Source organism: Colias croceus, chromosome 6, assembly GCF_905220415.1.
Source record: "Colias croceus chromosome 6, ilColCroc2.1".
Classification (NCBI taxonomy): Eukaryota; Metazoa; Arthropoda; class Insecta; order Lepidoptera; family Pieridae; genus Colias; species Colias croceus.
Genome location: NC_059542.1, coordinates 2,908,767 through 2,923,052, shown reverse-complemented (window position 1 = coordinate 2,923,052; position 14,286 = coordinate 2,908,767). Strand labels below are relative to the sequence as shown.

The 14,286-nt window shown below is 31.4% G+C and overlaps 1 protein-coding gene across 1 annotated transcript in view; it reads left to right on the top strand.

The window, feature by feature from the left end:
* LOC123692826 (protocadherin-like wing polarity protein stan) overlaps positions 1-14,286 on the top strand; it is a 136,570-nt gene that overhangs the window by 34,197 nt on the left and 88,087 nt on the right. Inside the window, exon 2 of the mRNA XM_045637624.1 lies at positions 1,127-1,150. The gene's annotated coding sequence lies outside the window, so the exon portion shown is untranslated. The remainder of the gene's footprint in view (positions 1-1,126; positions 1,151-14,286) is intronic.

The window sequence follows — 14,286 nt, the reverse complement described above, 5'->3', positions numbered from 1 at the left end:
CGGTAGGAACGGGCTATGGACAAATATTTTGATTCACTCCATGTAAAATGTTTGGCTAAAGCAAGCGTTGAATACACGTCTCTGGAGAGCTGTTCATTGGTTTATTTATGAAGTTACTAGCGTTCTGCCCGCGGCTTCGCCCGCGTTTTCAAAGAAAAACCCTCATATTTTCCGTTCCTGTGGGATTTCTGGGATAAAACCTATCCTATGTATTAATCCAAGTTACCCTCTATATGTGTGCTAAATTTCATTGTAATCGGTTTAATTAGTATTAGCGTAAAAGAGTAACAAACACTCACACACACACATCCTCACACACTTTCGCATTTATAATATTAGTAGGATATTTATTGAAAACGGGATCTGTGAAATAAAATTAAAAATAATTTGATTAAAAGAACACGTAAACGTTATTTATTTAGCATTATCTTAAGTTAATGTGAAAGTTGTAACTAAATAATATATTTCTGTCATATTAGGTATGTTTTATTACTTTCATGGTTTCTATAATAGAAAACGTTTGGTTAATAGTTAAAGACTTATCCTCTAACTATATTACCAATAGGTATATTCTAAGCTTCTGTTCATTATTCTTTCCCCTTCGTATCAATTCGTCAGACGTGTTTACTTTTATAGTTAGCGTGCACTTTGATAATGGACCCCCCGTGTTGTGATTTTTAACTCGCGTTTGTTATGTTATTAATGATTTAACTATTCTATCGAGTATTGGTTTATTATGTTCATACTAAGTGTTCATATAATAGTCAATGTTACTTTAGGGCGGATTTTTTTAATATTAAGTTGTTTTTCCGGCTTCGAAATATTTCGTTTAGGTATACTATGCATACAAAGTAGCTAATTGTTTATATCTATGGTTTATAGAAAAGCAAAATGTATTTTTACATTAATTCTGATAAACATGACTAAACGTGACTGATAGACATGAATAACAGCCGTTGCTGTATAATTTATTTATTACTTTAGCATGTGTGTATATTTGTTCTCCTTGTAATTAATTTCTCCAATGAATCCCTTATTTATTTAAAGTTGATAAAATCTAAAATTACTACCACTAACATATAAAACAACTGCACAAAACACTTCTAACATCACGTTTTCTTTACAGAACAATAGCTGGAAATCATCCACGGTAAGTTAACCCTACGCTGTCGAAAAATAAAAAGCGTCCCGAAGTTGGCTTCTGGCTACAGCGTGGTTTTCCATTGAAATACGTGTCTGCACTGTGAGCATGAGTCACAAGGGGTGGTACGTAGTAGCCGGATTCATTTATTCTATTTATACAATATACTATGTAGTATGTAGGTATGTATTGTGGTACAAGACTGGCGCGATAGAATTTGCTTAACATTTTTATTGTGTGTAATGAATGTTTCCAATCTTACTATGTGTTTTGATACAAGACTTTACAAATTGTATATTGCTGTATAAGTGTATAATGTTTTGTTAATTTTTATTGCTCTAGAGTTTGTATAATATTTCTATTGTTGTATGTGTTTAATAAAGATAAGACAAGAAAGTGTAATCAAATTTTAATTAACTTAATTTATATGTAGATTCTCGTTGGATTCTCAGGCTTTTATAAAAGTAAATACGTGTTTTAAACTATTTTGAAGTTATTGTGATATTCTCTATCTCATTAAATATTATTAATATCATTCAAATGTTAATAACGATAAGTGTAATAAGACTTCACTGGTTCGTTTCGATTATTAAAAATTACGTAACTTTTAATAAAGTTATAAACTAGTCCATAATTAAGCAGTAATTGTAAACGTTGATTGTAGTTATAAAGGTAGACATTGTTAGTAAGTTTTGACCACCCTAACAGGGAAAATCCCCAAATTAAAATTCCTAATCCGCCAAGATACGTCGGGGTTATAAATGATCGAAAACTTAATGGATTTGCATGCTATTAATTGAATGAGGAGTATTTTGCCTTTCGTTTTTTCATATTATAAATTATTGCATGAACATGAAAAATACTGTAGAAAAATTTACTGTATTTTTTTATTGAAAAGTGCTTTTACGATAGAGTTATCAAACGTACGATCAATAGGTATTTTCATTGTTAACGATTTTTCGATATAAATGACCGTTTAACATACGTATTATTTTGATAAAGCTTTCAGTGCTTTTATTTTCCACGGGTGGGTAAAGATAATTAGGTTTTAAAAGGCTTTATTCTTATTAACACGTGCAATAGAACATTAGCAATAGTATGGCATAATTTTGGTTTCATTAATAATGATAATTTATCATAGAAAATACATAAAAATTAGAAAATAAATAAATATAGGATATGGGATACCTAATTAGTATCCCTGCGTTTTGAGAAGTAGATATTACTTTTAGTCAATACATACGACTTGATTGAATATTTTATCTTTTATTCTTACTATGATTTCAGTAGTAGAGTCTATAGGTATGTATACGAATATTTAAGCAATAAGTAGGTATGCAATATGGCGCCTAATTGCAAGCATTCACTATCCGACCGCGACCCGAATGATTGATCACCAGTAAGCAATATGGAAATAATTTGTCACCAGACTGATCAATTAAAATGGGCTTTTAAAACGAATTTACGTCTTTGAAACGTTAGATTTAATTAAATTGACGCTGAATGAACCATTGAAGCGATAGCAGGAATTCATTAGGGTTTTGTTTTAGATCGGGTACAAACGAAGACGGATGAACGTTCAAGAAATGTTACACTCTTTTTTGGTTTCTTTTGTTTGATGTAACATGGACTACACTAAGGAAAAGCTGTGGCTACGCTTGCTTTATTGGAAATGTGGAATTAAATAGTGTGGGAATCGAATAAAATCTTTATTTGTCTACTAATTGACTATTTTGTAGGCTAAAACTTGATGTGTTAGAATGTAGAGCAAGCAGAGTTTTACGAATAAGTCCGGTTATTGATTATTCTAAGGTATCTAATTTCAATATGATATTATGCATCTCTCGTAATTCCTTATTTCTCAATGAATTATATCATTCCACTTGCAATTACCTATAACTTTTATACAACATACAATAAACCTTAAATTTAAAACAATAAGTCATTGACTTGCCTTGTAAGCATGGTGCATTCACGCCAGTCTATTATAAAACGGGGAACATTAAGTGTTAACAATAATAATAGTACTGCATGGTAATCGAACAAAGCCAGTCGCATACCGGTCGCGGCGGACGTGTGTCGCATCGCAAATGTGTATTGGCCTTGGGTATCATTAGGGTTGTCAAAACTGTTTAACTGGCTTTTTGATATGTGTAGACTTCAATATGAAAAAGGATTTCATGTAATTGTTGTTAATGTTGACAATTTTTTCTTTGGTCGGTATACTGTTTATGTGCTCTGGAAAGTCTTTGATTATTTTGAATTATATTATTAAAAGACTATAAATTATAATGCTTAAATTATATTGTACTTAAAAGACTATAATATAGTCTTTTTAGTACAATATAATGTAAGTAGGTATTTTGTCGATTTTAGTCACTAGGTACTATTACAAATATATTATGTTGAATGTAGTTAATTACCAAGCCAAGTAAATTTTTTCAATCAATCATTTGAATTTGAAAAAATGTATAATTTTAGTGAATATTATTGCGATGCTTATGATGATTTAATCACGTATGTTTCTTACCTATTCAACTTTAAAACCTGTGCTTAAAATTATATTTTGACAGCCCTGCGTAGTACCCACGGGAATCTCTGTTCGTTACTCCTGAGGCAGTCGATCCACGCGACAAGATGGGAATTATGATTTCCCTGATACATTGATATAGCCACACTACAGTGTAGGTACCTAGGTATGAAAAAGACAATGTAGCAAACGACTCTATGTAACAATTTCATATCAAAAATTATAGGTGAACCGATTTTGATAATTTATTTTTCTTATGATAGGAGTAGGTTAATGAGACAAAAATTATGCGTAGACACAAATATCCAAAATATCATACGACTCTACAATAAATAATAATATGCACTACATGTTTAGAAGGTATAATTCGTTGAAAGTAAGTATATAATGAAAAATTAAGCCCGTTTTTAAGTACCTACCTACTATAAAAGCATTATAAATTCTAATAAACTTCCTACTTTTAAGCAGAAGAACTTCGAATAAACAGACACGCGTCTCTTGCATAGTAAGCAAATATGAGACGTTCAACTTCATATTTGTTTGAAAAACTCGTCGTAAGCAGATACCGTCATATCGGGATAGGTAAATACCTCCACAAATGTAAGACCAATATTTAAAGACGACTAGCTGACTAGCTGTAATTTGAGACGTTTGATTCAGTTTGCACCTATGCAATTGACGTTTCCTTAGTGAGAGCCATGTTGTAACTGATTTTAAAGCAATATTCTCATTTAGTCTCAATAATTTATTAATTCGTTAAGTTATAGAATAGGTATCACAATTTTCATGACGAAAAAATAACCCGTAACCGTATTTAAATGCAAAACATATTCTAAATAAACTTGTCACGTTTTCTTATAAAACGATTTAAATCGATAAACAATCTTCTGAGCTAATAACTTGGCCAGTAAATAATCCGATACGACCGGAATAAAACCTCTTCAAAGGAGTGATAGTAAAATAACTGCATAGATAATAATATCGTTAAAGCTCATAGCCACAGATTAGATAAGTCTCTGCCTTCTCATAAATAAAAAGAGCATCTTTGTGGTCTGACCGGCAGGACTAGTCGTTTTGTTGAATAAATAACTCTATGGAATGACTGGTTATGTCGTTCTGTTCTGAGGAGTTAAGTAGACAGGTTGATATTAATTTAAAAATTAATTTTATAGTTAATCCTGTTACTTAATGGGAATAACATTCATGAAAGTTTACGATATTTTCATAAATAATTGTGAAAGCCGGATGGCAAGAATGTGTATGAGTAATGAGTATATAAACACTTAGCGGGTGTGTGGTTGGTATTTTCAAAATCAGTCTTATAGATTTTGAATCGAATCGCAACAAAACCAATCAATAATACGTATTTTCCCCAAAACCAAGCAGAATGAAACAAAAACGTGATTCAATTTCATGTTTTTCGCACTATAAAAATTACAAACCAATTTCTGCCCAATGACCTATTATACTAGTAGACGCGGCATACGCCAACATCATTGCACTAAAAAACAGCGTAATTAATACATACCTACTTACTAACGCATTATCACCAATACAGTTGTTCTCTCTTTCACTCTCACGCACGAGACATACATAATACATGTCTCACTCATGTACTTCGTAATAACAACTGCCGATTAAAATATAAAAAGAACGTCCAGCCACGACGCTGAATGGTGCGTGACTAAGTGAAACTCGGGCACTTACCTGAGTTTTTTCTTGCCAAAATAGAGAGCGGGTAACGTATCTAGCTCTTTTATATATCATAGTTTCTGCCTATATATTTTATGCGTATAGATAAAAAAAGAAGCCTTAATAAAATGTTATTACCTACCTATATGTTTATTCACATAATATAAAAGCTTTTCCGTACCCACTGTTTCTTAGAAACGATTTCTTACTGTTAGCCTGTTGTAAAAACAAGACATACTTACACGCCATTATTTTATTTGTCGTTACAAGACTCCCTCTATGGCTCTCTGAGTTACTGATACCGTTCTCTCTAGTAATTACAGAACATTTTTTTATTTAACAAAAAACCTTGCCAGGAATTTCCTTGACCATAGACACACTTTTATCAATTGTTACAAATACACCTCTATTAGTATACATTAAGATGCATTTTAACTTAATGAGATGAAAACCCTACTCTTAGACATCGTTTACAACAAACTTGTTATTAACTACACCTGTCAGTACATATATATGCATAACATCTGCTAATGAATTTGATAAAAATAGAGATTCTAAAAGGTGTTTTTGGATTCATATTTCATATTCAAACGTATTAAGGCATTATTCAATCATGCCACAATAAAATAAATTTTATTTTCTTCCAAATCACCTCGTCGAATTTATTAATTAGAAATTATAATTAGGTGTAATGAAACTATTACCTTTTGAATTTTTAATATTCCATATTTAAGTGATTTGCTAATTATTATGATAAAGTACAACCATAAACATAGGCAATCCAGAGTAACTCAAATCATATGCCTCTATAATCTATGCAATGCATATTAAATACCTATGGTTATAGGTTTAAGTGATCAGCTTCTTATAGAAGGTAATTAAAGTTCAAGGAAGGTTCCCAGCCCCACAATTCTCATGCAACAGAGCGGCACAAGTTCCCGTCTGATATATAAATATTTATAACTATGAATGAATCTGATATATTCAATTGAGTGTCGCCGTAGTTCTTATATGTTTGTGTAATGTATTCATTGAATAAGTGTCTTTAAAGCATCATTTAATGTCTTTAATTATAACGGTAGATAAGAAAATAGTTTGAAGATACAATTTTATGGAAGTTTCATCTGCACTAAATCAGAGGAAAGAAAGAAATTTATCAGGAATAGCACAACACGCACGAAATACAAAAGACTATCAAAAGAAAGTAAAAAATATATCACAACAAGGATCGAATGAAATTATCTTTAACGAAGCGCTTAAATATTAAAAATCATGTTACAAAGAACTTTGAAATAATAAATAATCTTTGACTAGAAGAACACATTAATACTTATAATATAATTAATTTATCCATCTGTTAAAATATATGAACCGATACAAATACAATCAAATAAATAAGCGTACCTATTTATAAATTATAAACTAAATTTTCGGAACAAATTGCCTAATGTTCCAACAATACGACTACAAGGGTCCGGGCTAATCAACCGAAATCCTTTTATTTGTAATGTTTATTGGACTCACTTTGTGCTTTATGAGAATATTAAAATGAAAATTAAGTAGACAACAATTAATATCATAATGTGTCAAATTTGTTAGATCATTGTAGAGCTAAATACGCGCGCTCACATATATTGTAGATAGGTATCTACTGATATAACTAATATAAATTCGGGATACATTTTTATGTAAAAAATATCAATAATTTATATGTCGTATAATATTTATAACGGACGCTATTTTAAACGACGGAGGTTCTCAATTCGTAGAGTATTATAAAACGCTTAAAATAACAGAACCTTTCTTCGAACAATAATAATAATGGTACGTCGAGTCATCATGTAATTTTCATGATAACAATTGTGATAGCAATCGCGTCAAAGATCTATTTTAAATATTGTATGTTTATTTTGCACGGTAACTAAGGAGGTCAAAGGACTAATCCTTAACCTCCTTCCTCGCCCTCCGGCACAAAGCCACTCGGTCAACAATACCTCCTTAATTATAACACTGGTGTCTCTTACATAAGATACTTTTGTAACCTGAAACCAAAATGTTTTTATTCACGTATTATTTATTTTATCTAAGTGTAACTTTAATGTTTGTGAATAAATAAATTCTGTTTGACAACAAAAACAAAGTGGAAGCTTTTTATAAATGTGTACCTACGTGATATCGATTTTTAGATGAGATATATTTATAGCACAAGAGACACCAATATAAACTGAATAAATAATCTAGTATTATTCTTTGTATATCTAACAAAGAAAACTAATTTCATATGGTATGTTCTGACAATATTTGTTCAACATTGCGATAATAATAAGCTACGAAAGTTGTTTCCAAAGTAAACATAACAGATTTATTTTTAGCAATCTACACAAATAAGAAAACGAGGAGCCGGGGAATTGTAAATTTCATGAAAGTAAAATTGTATGTTACGTCACGGGAATATAAAATGAAATTCGGGAACAACATTCCTTGCACTCTCTGTCTGCAGCCGAACGTAGCCCGAATACAAATGGTCTAAATAAATACCAATGTCGCACTCAATTCTGCATTTCATGAGATGTTACTGAGACACTAACTATACCGGCGAAATGAATTATTTATCAAATTACGAGCGAACTAACGATTTGCAAATGACTTAAGGTGGATGTTCCGACCGTCCCTCCATACATTTTTGATTACCTCTAAACACTTAACACAGACACTATTTCTTTAAAACTAATCATTTTATCACTTCTCTATAATGAAATGTGTGCGCGTTCGACCTTTTTAATCAATAATTTACAATACAATATTATTATAAATCGGTAAACTACCAAAGTACTTCCGAATTTTCAGACAGACAAACAAGTAGTTTGAACACGCAGTTTTCTTATACTAGTAGCAAAAATCAAAACCATAATATTATGTTTACCTACTATATTTTACTAAAAGTCGAGTGCGTTGAAATCGTAAATAATAATATAATGTTTTTCACCTTCCTGGTTATTTTCCCATAGTAAATAGTGTTTTAGGTTTGTTGTTGTAGGTAGGAATAATAATAATTATTCTTACTTGTTGGTTATGAAATGTATATTGAAATAATTTACTTTTACAAATCATTAGTGATATTAGTTTTGAGTGAAAATGCTTGGATCAGCATAATATTATAATTATGGTACTTCAAATACATGTTTTGATAAAAAAACAATAGTGTAATAAAATAAAACTGCGTTTTATTGTAATCAATGTTGACAGTTTTAAATTCCAAAATTATTGATCAATAAAATAGTTTACACCAACAAATATAACTTTTATTTTTATAACCATCGTTCATAATTATAAACCGTAGCAGGTGGCGTTTTGAAGTTCTGTCTACTCATACAGAAAAATGGAAAACTTGTTTTTTTTGTAAACAATTTATTACTCATTATTGTTGTTTGGCTGTGTGTTTGGCAACTCGAAGCGTGGTCGTCCGTCGTAGGTACTTTTGTTCGGCGTCGCGTCGTCGCTCGTCCGCGTCGGCTTGATATAAAACATTCTTGATTTCATTGACACGCGCTATGATTTGCGCGCGGAATTTCTTGTGTTGTGAATTTATTTTTGTATGCTATGCATTTTAATTGAATCAAATTGCAATATTTCTCTAGTATGCATTTGAGACTATATTGTAATAATTGATCGTGGGTAGGTATAGTAATTAATTATTCTAATAACGCAATTATATTTTCGGTGGGATTCAAAACAAAAAATTGGCCCGTGATTTTTATGAAATTTCACCACATTGCAAATTATATATTATACAATTACAATTACAATTATTATAAATCGGTAAACTATCAAAGTAATCACAAACTTGCAAAATATGCTTTTCCGAATTTTCAGACAGACACACAATTTTATTAGTTTGTTTTAGCAAAGTAGGTACCTATACCTATACGCTTACGTCGCGCGTCGCGTGACGCGTCGCGTCGTCGAAAACGGTGCGCCCAGAAACAAACATACCTACCTAATTCAGTTACAATCCTTTTTTTGTTCCGTAATATATTGTATTCTAATACGATTTTTTTTATTCGTCGGCCAGTTCTACTAGGTATAAAAAGATAAAATTGAAATATAATTATTGTAGCGACAGCCATATGTTACTATGTTTTCGTAAATATGTTTTTCACCTTCCTGGTTATTTTCACATAATCTTATATATATATAAATGAATCGCAAAATGTGTTGGTAAGCGCATAACTCGAGAACGGCTGAACCGATTTCGATAATTCTTTTTTTATTATATTCCTTGAAGTACGAGGATGGTTCTTATGTAGAGAAAACGTAAACATGTACCACGGGCGAAGCCGGGGCGGACCGCTAGTCTAATATAAAAATGAATCGCAAAATGTGTTGGTAAGCGCATAACTCGAGAACGGCTGAACCGATTTCGATAATTCTTTTTTTATTATATTCCTTGAAGTACGAGGATGGTTCTTACTTCTTATGGAGAGAAAACGTAAACATGTACCACGGGCGAAGCCGGGGCGGACCGCTAGTAAATAATAAAATAATAAATAGTGTATTAGATTTGTTATTGTATCTTGTATACCTACGAATAATTATTCTTACGTCTTGTTGGGAAATGTTCAAATACCTACCTATTGAAATAATTTACTGTTACAAATCATTAGTGTCATTAGGTAGTTTTGAGTGAATAGGCATGGATCAGAAATTCAGAATATAATATGCTACTAACTACTCAAATACATACACGCCAAACTTGTTTTACATTCACGCCATCTAGAGTTCAATCTTTATCATTTTTGTATACGTCTGTGTGTGTAAACGACCCTGTATGCAATGACAGATGTTAAAACGCATGGTTTTACCGAATTGGGTGGATTTTAAGGCAATGATATGACATATTTAAATAAAATATAATATTCAGTAATCGCCATAACTATTCCTACGACCTTAATCTTTTCCAATTACGCAAAAACTCAAATAAACTAGAAATGTAGAATTCAGCGCCATCTAGCGGGACATTGGCTGGGAACAGATCGTAGCAATCACCTTAAGATAAAGCGTTTAAAACGGTTCCATAATTTCGAAGCAATGAATAATCATGGATTATTTAAATCGTGTAAATAAAGTGTCTACTTCTACATTCATATTATTCAGAATTTTGAGTAGTTATCCCAGTACTGAGATGTTGTTTAAATATAATAAAGATGTTTTAATAAGCATCAAAGTTCTTCTTGCGGTGTAAATGTTAGGTGAGGCTCAATTATTTTTCTACATATATTACTATTAATATTATGTAGGTTAGTGAACACATTTCATCTTAATTTAATTAAGACACATGAATAATTTTTTTCCCTACAAATAATTACTTCTTTTATAACATAAAGAATAAGCTGTTAGCTGAACTGTAAATGTTGCGATGAATCCGTTTTAAACTGTAAGACCATATTCCTTAATCTGTCTTAATGTTATAGAATTTGAGAGTACTCAAGAGTATTTCAATGTAATTTAAGTATACGAAACGCTTTGAACCCCAGAGACTAAATCTAGATTAAGTAATATTACGAAACTAGGAACTAGGCTAGCATAAGATCTCAAGATAGAGTTCGGATGCACAACTACATTTAACTTTTAGACAGTTGTTTATTGTTAATAACTTTAAAATACAAATCTGAAAATACTTTTTATACGTCCAGAAATAAGATGGTTTGGAGACTCAAATATTTGTGTAGAATAGTGAATACCAATAGGTTTCTGTTCGTTTTGGATGATACATAAACGTATGCATTAGAAATTAGATAACTAAATATACATCAGCAGATCATAAACATATATCAAGAAATAGATCCAATATTTCATCCAATGTATCTTCTATAACTTGAAACACAAACATAATTGACATTTCATTTTCTCAAATACTGACATGACATTTTCTCAAATACTGTACATAAATTTAAAAAGGAATTGCTCTCGATTGAACCTTTGCCAAAACCCAGTTGATTATGTAGTTTTATTTTAATTAATTATTTTGCCGTCAAAATTGGATTTATGTATTATGTATTATGTATATGTGTATTTTTTACCTAATTTGCAGTTAGCTGCAGACTGTGTGTCTGATTTGGATTTAATGTTGTATTTGTTAGTGGTAGTTGCCTATAATTGTGACAGCACTATGTCTACGATTGTAATTACTTTAAGGCTTTTATCTATGTATCAGTGTATGTCATGTTGGTGATCCTTAATGAAATAAATAAATAAATAAATAATTAATTACCAACCTCAATACTTCATATTTTCAATGTTTTCAGCGATTATACGTTGAATCCCGAGCTTGAAAAGCGTACTCAACAAATACAAGTAATGCGTATGTTACTTCAAAACTCTTGACACAGATTGTGGTAGCTTCCACCCTAATTACTCCGAAATGCATACTCTTACTAAGATGTTACTCGTAAACATTGGCAAATTCGTACTTATGTTATTTCTTGGTAAATAAAGAGGGTTATATGCTTTTGTATAATGAATAAAATACAAACGTCACAATACGTACTAATAAGACTGTTACTGTTGTTAATAATACTGTTTAAATACCTCCTAATTGCACATTTATTTAAAAAAAAGTGTAGGTATAATCTTATTTAAATATACAACGAGCTTTTTTGTCAAATGCTATTTTACAATCTCAGTTTGATCACTCCTTATTACCTTTACCAGATAAAAAACAACCAAAATAATGCACTAGGCATAGTCATACATTATGTTAGTACATTTATCTATTTTTTTAAGTAACTAGCAGTTATATATTATGTTCTTTGAGCAATATTTATTTCTAAGTCTCTAGTCTCTATAATATTATAATCAAAATCAGAACATAGGCTACTTATCTTAGGCATAATGTTCAATAGAAATCTTTAAAAAGTATTTGAAACCCTCGTCACCTGCCTTCCTGTCAACAATAATGGGATATTTTACGACCCGCTGAATAAACATCTGGCCAAACTTTTTTCAATTAAAGTCCTCAATCAAAAACTCGATACGACTTCCTCTTAAGCCTCGACCCGCAAAAGTACATATATCTGTGAAGTGCTTCTCTAATTCATACAATTGGGTTCAAATATTTTATGCTACCAAAATATTAACTAACTAGCTTCCGCCCGCGACTCCGTCCGCGCGGAAAAATTATGATTTTTTTTCTACGTATTTTTCCGGGATAAAAAGTATCCTATTTTATGCCCAGGATCATAAGGTATAATTATACCAAGTTTCATCGAAATCGAACCGTTAGTTTTCACGTGATGCCTTCACATACAGACAGACAGACAGACAGACAAAAAATTTTTTAATCACATATTTGGGCTTGGTATCGATCCAGTAACACCCCCTGCTATTTATATTTTCAATATTTTCAATGTACAGAATTGACCGTTCTACAGATTTGTTATATGTATAGATAAATGTTTACCTACCACCAAATTTAATTCATTAGCTCAAAGGATCCACTATTCTACGAAACTAAACACATATTTTCAGTTTGACACAGGTCATACATAACTTGAATATGTTTCAACTGAAAATACACAATAATATATGATAACTTCATCATGCTTCGTATGGATGTCCCCATCTCTTTACCGTATTTTAGATTTGTCTTTCATCAATGACGTCGTTTTCCACATGTGAAAGAATTTCAAAATCGATTAATAAGTAACGTTTTGAATATATACCACATTCATCCATTATAATACTACAATTAATGACGATAATAATCTTTGTTGTTTTGAAATAAGTATAATCTATACTTAATATTATAAAGCTGAAGAGTTTATTTGTTTGTTTGTTTGAACGCGCTAATCTCGAGAACTACTGGTCCGATTTAAAAAATTATTTCGGTGTTAGAAAGCTCATTTATCGAGGAAGGTTATAGGCTATATATCATCACGCTACGACCAACAGGACCGAAGCCACGGGGGTGAAACCGCGGGGAGCAGCTAGTATAATATAATATTTAAATGTAACAACATATTGGTAACTTAATCAAAACCACATACGTACATACACGACACTACTGCCACAGGCTGCTAGAAGTTTGATGCAACAAGGTCTAATTGTTCATAAAGTTATGCTATGCAGCATCTGCGTCTTTCTTGAGCTTCGAGAGTTAAGGTGATTTTCCACCAGAGATTTGCTATGCTTTGCTTTGGATGCGTTTGATATTCACCAATCATAGTCAATTATGCATAATGCATATAGCTTACCACTGTTGGAAATGGATTTAAATAAGATTTTTTAAATGAATATACATGACACGAATGGTGTAGCTATGGGCAGGGCAAAGCCTGTTATCGATACATTGCATGGCTTGAGCTGTGCATCTTCCTTGAACAGCTACATTGAGGCAGCGCATCTTCATAGCAAAACTTACTCGCACCGCTACGTAGCTTAGTATCAGTGGAAGCGGTTGCATAGTTTAAAAGCGTAGCTATTACATTTTCGTAGCTGCATAGTATATCTCTAGTGGAAAAACACCCTCACTCCATAAGCTTCAAGAGTTAATGTTGGAACTTACATTTCTTGCCAAGCCGCTTATGTAGCGCCCCGCGAAATTTGCAACTTGAAAATTTAATGAACAACCTCTTACTGTCTGTGGAAACAAATTATTTTTCTGATTTACTCGGCATTCCTGTAACGTGTGTTTTAGGAAATTAATTAATGGTTGTTGTTATTTTAGTTTAGACAGTTTTACACTTCAGTCTAGACTTTACACATTTTAATTCAATTAACACTCACGCAAGTTAATTTATGATTGGTTTTCAAATTTAAATAATAAAAGCTGTTTCTTGTTAATACAAAATTATACAAATATTTTAATAAATCTACCTTGTGATTGTTTTATTTGAGTTTATCTTTAAGCTACACGTTAATCACT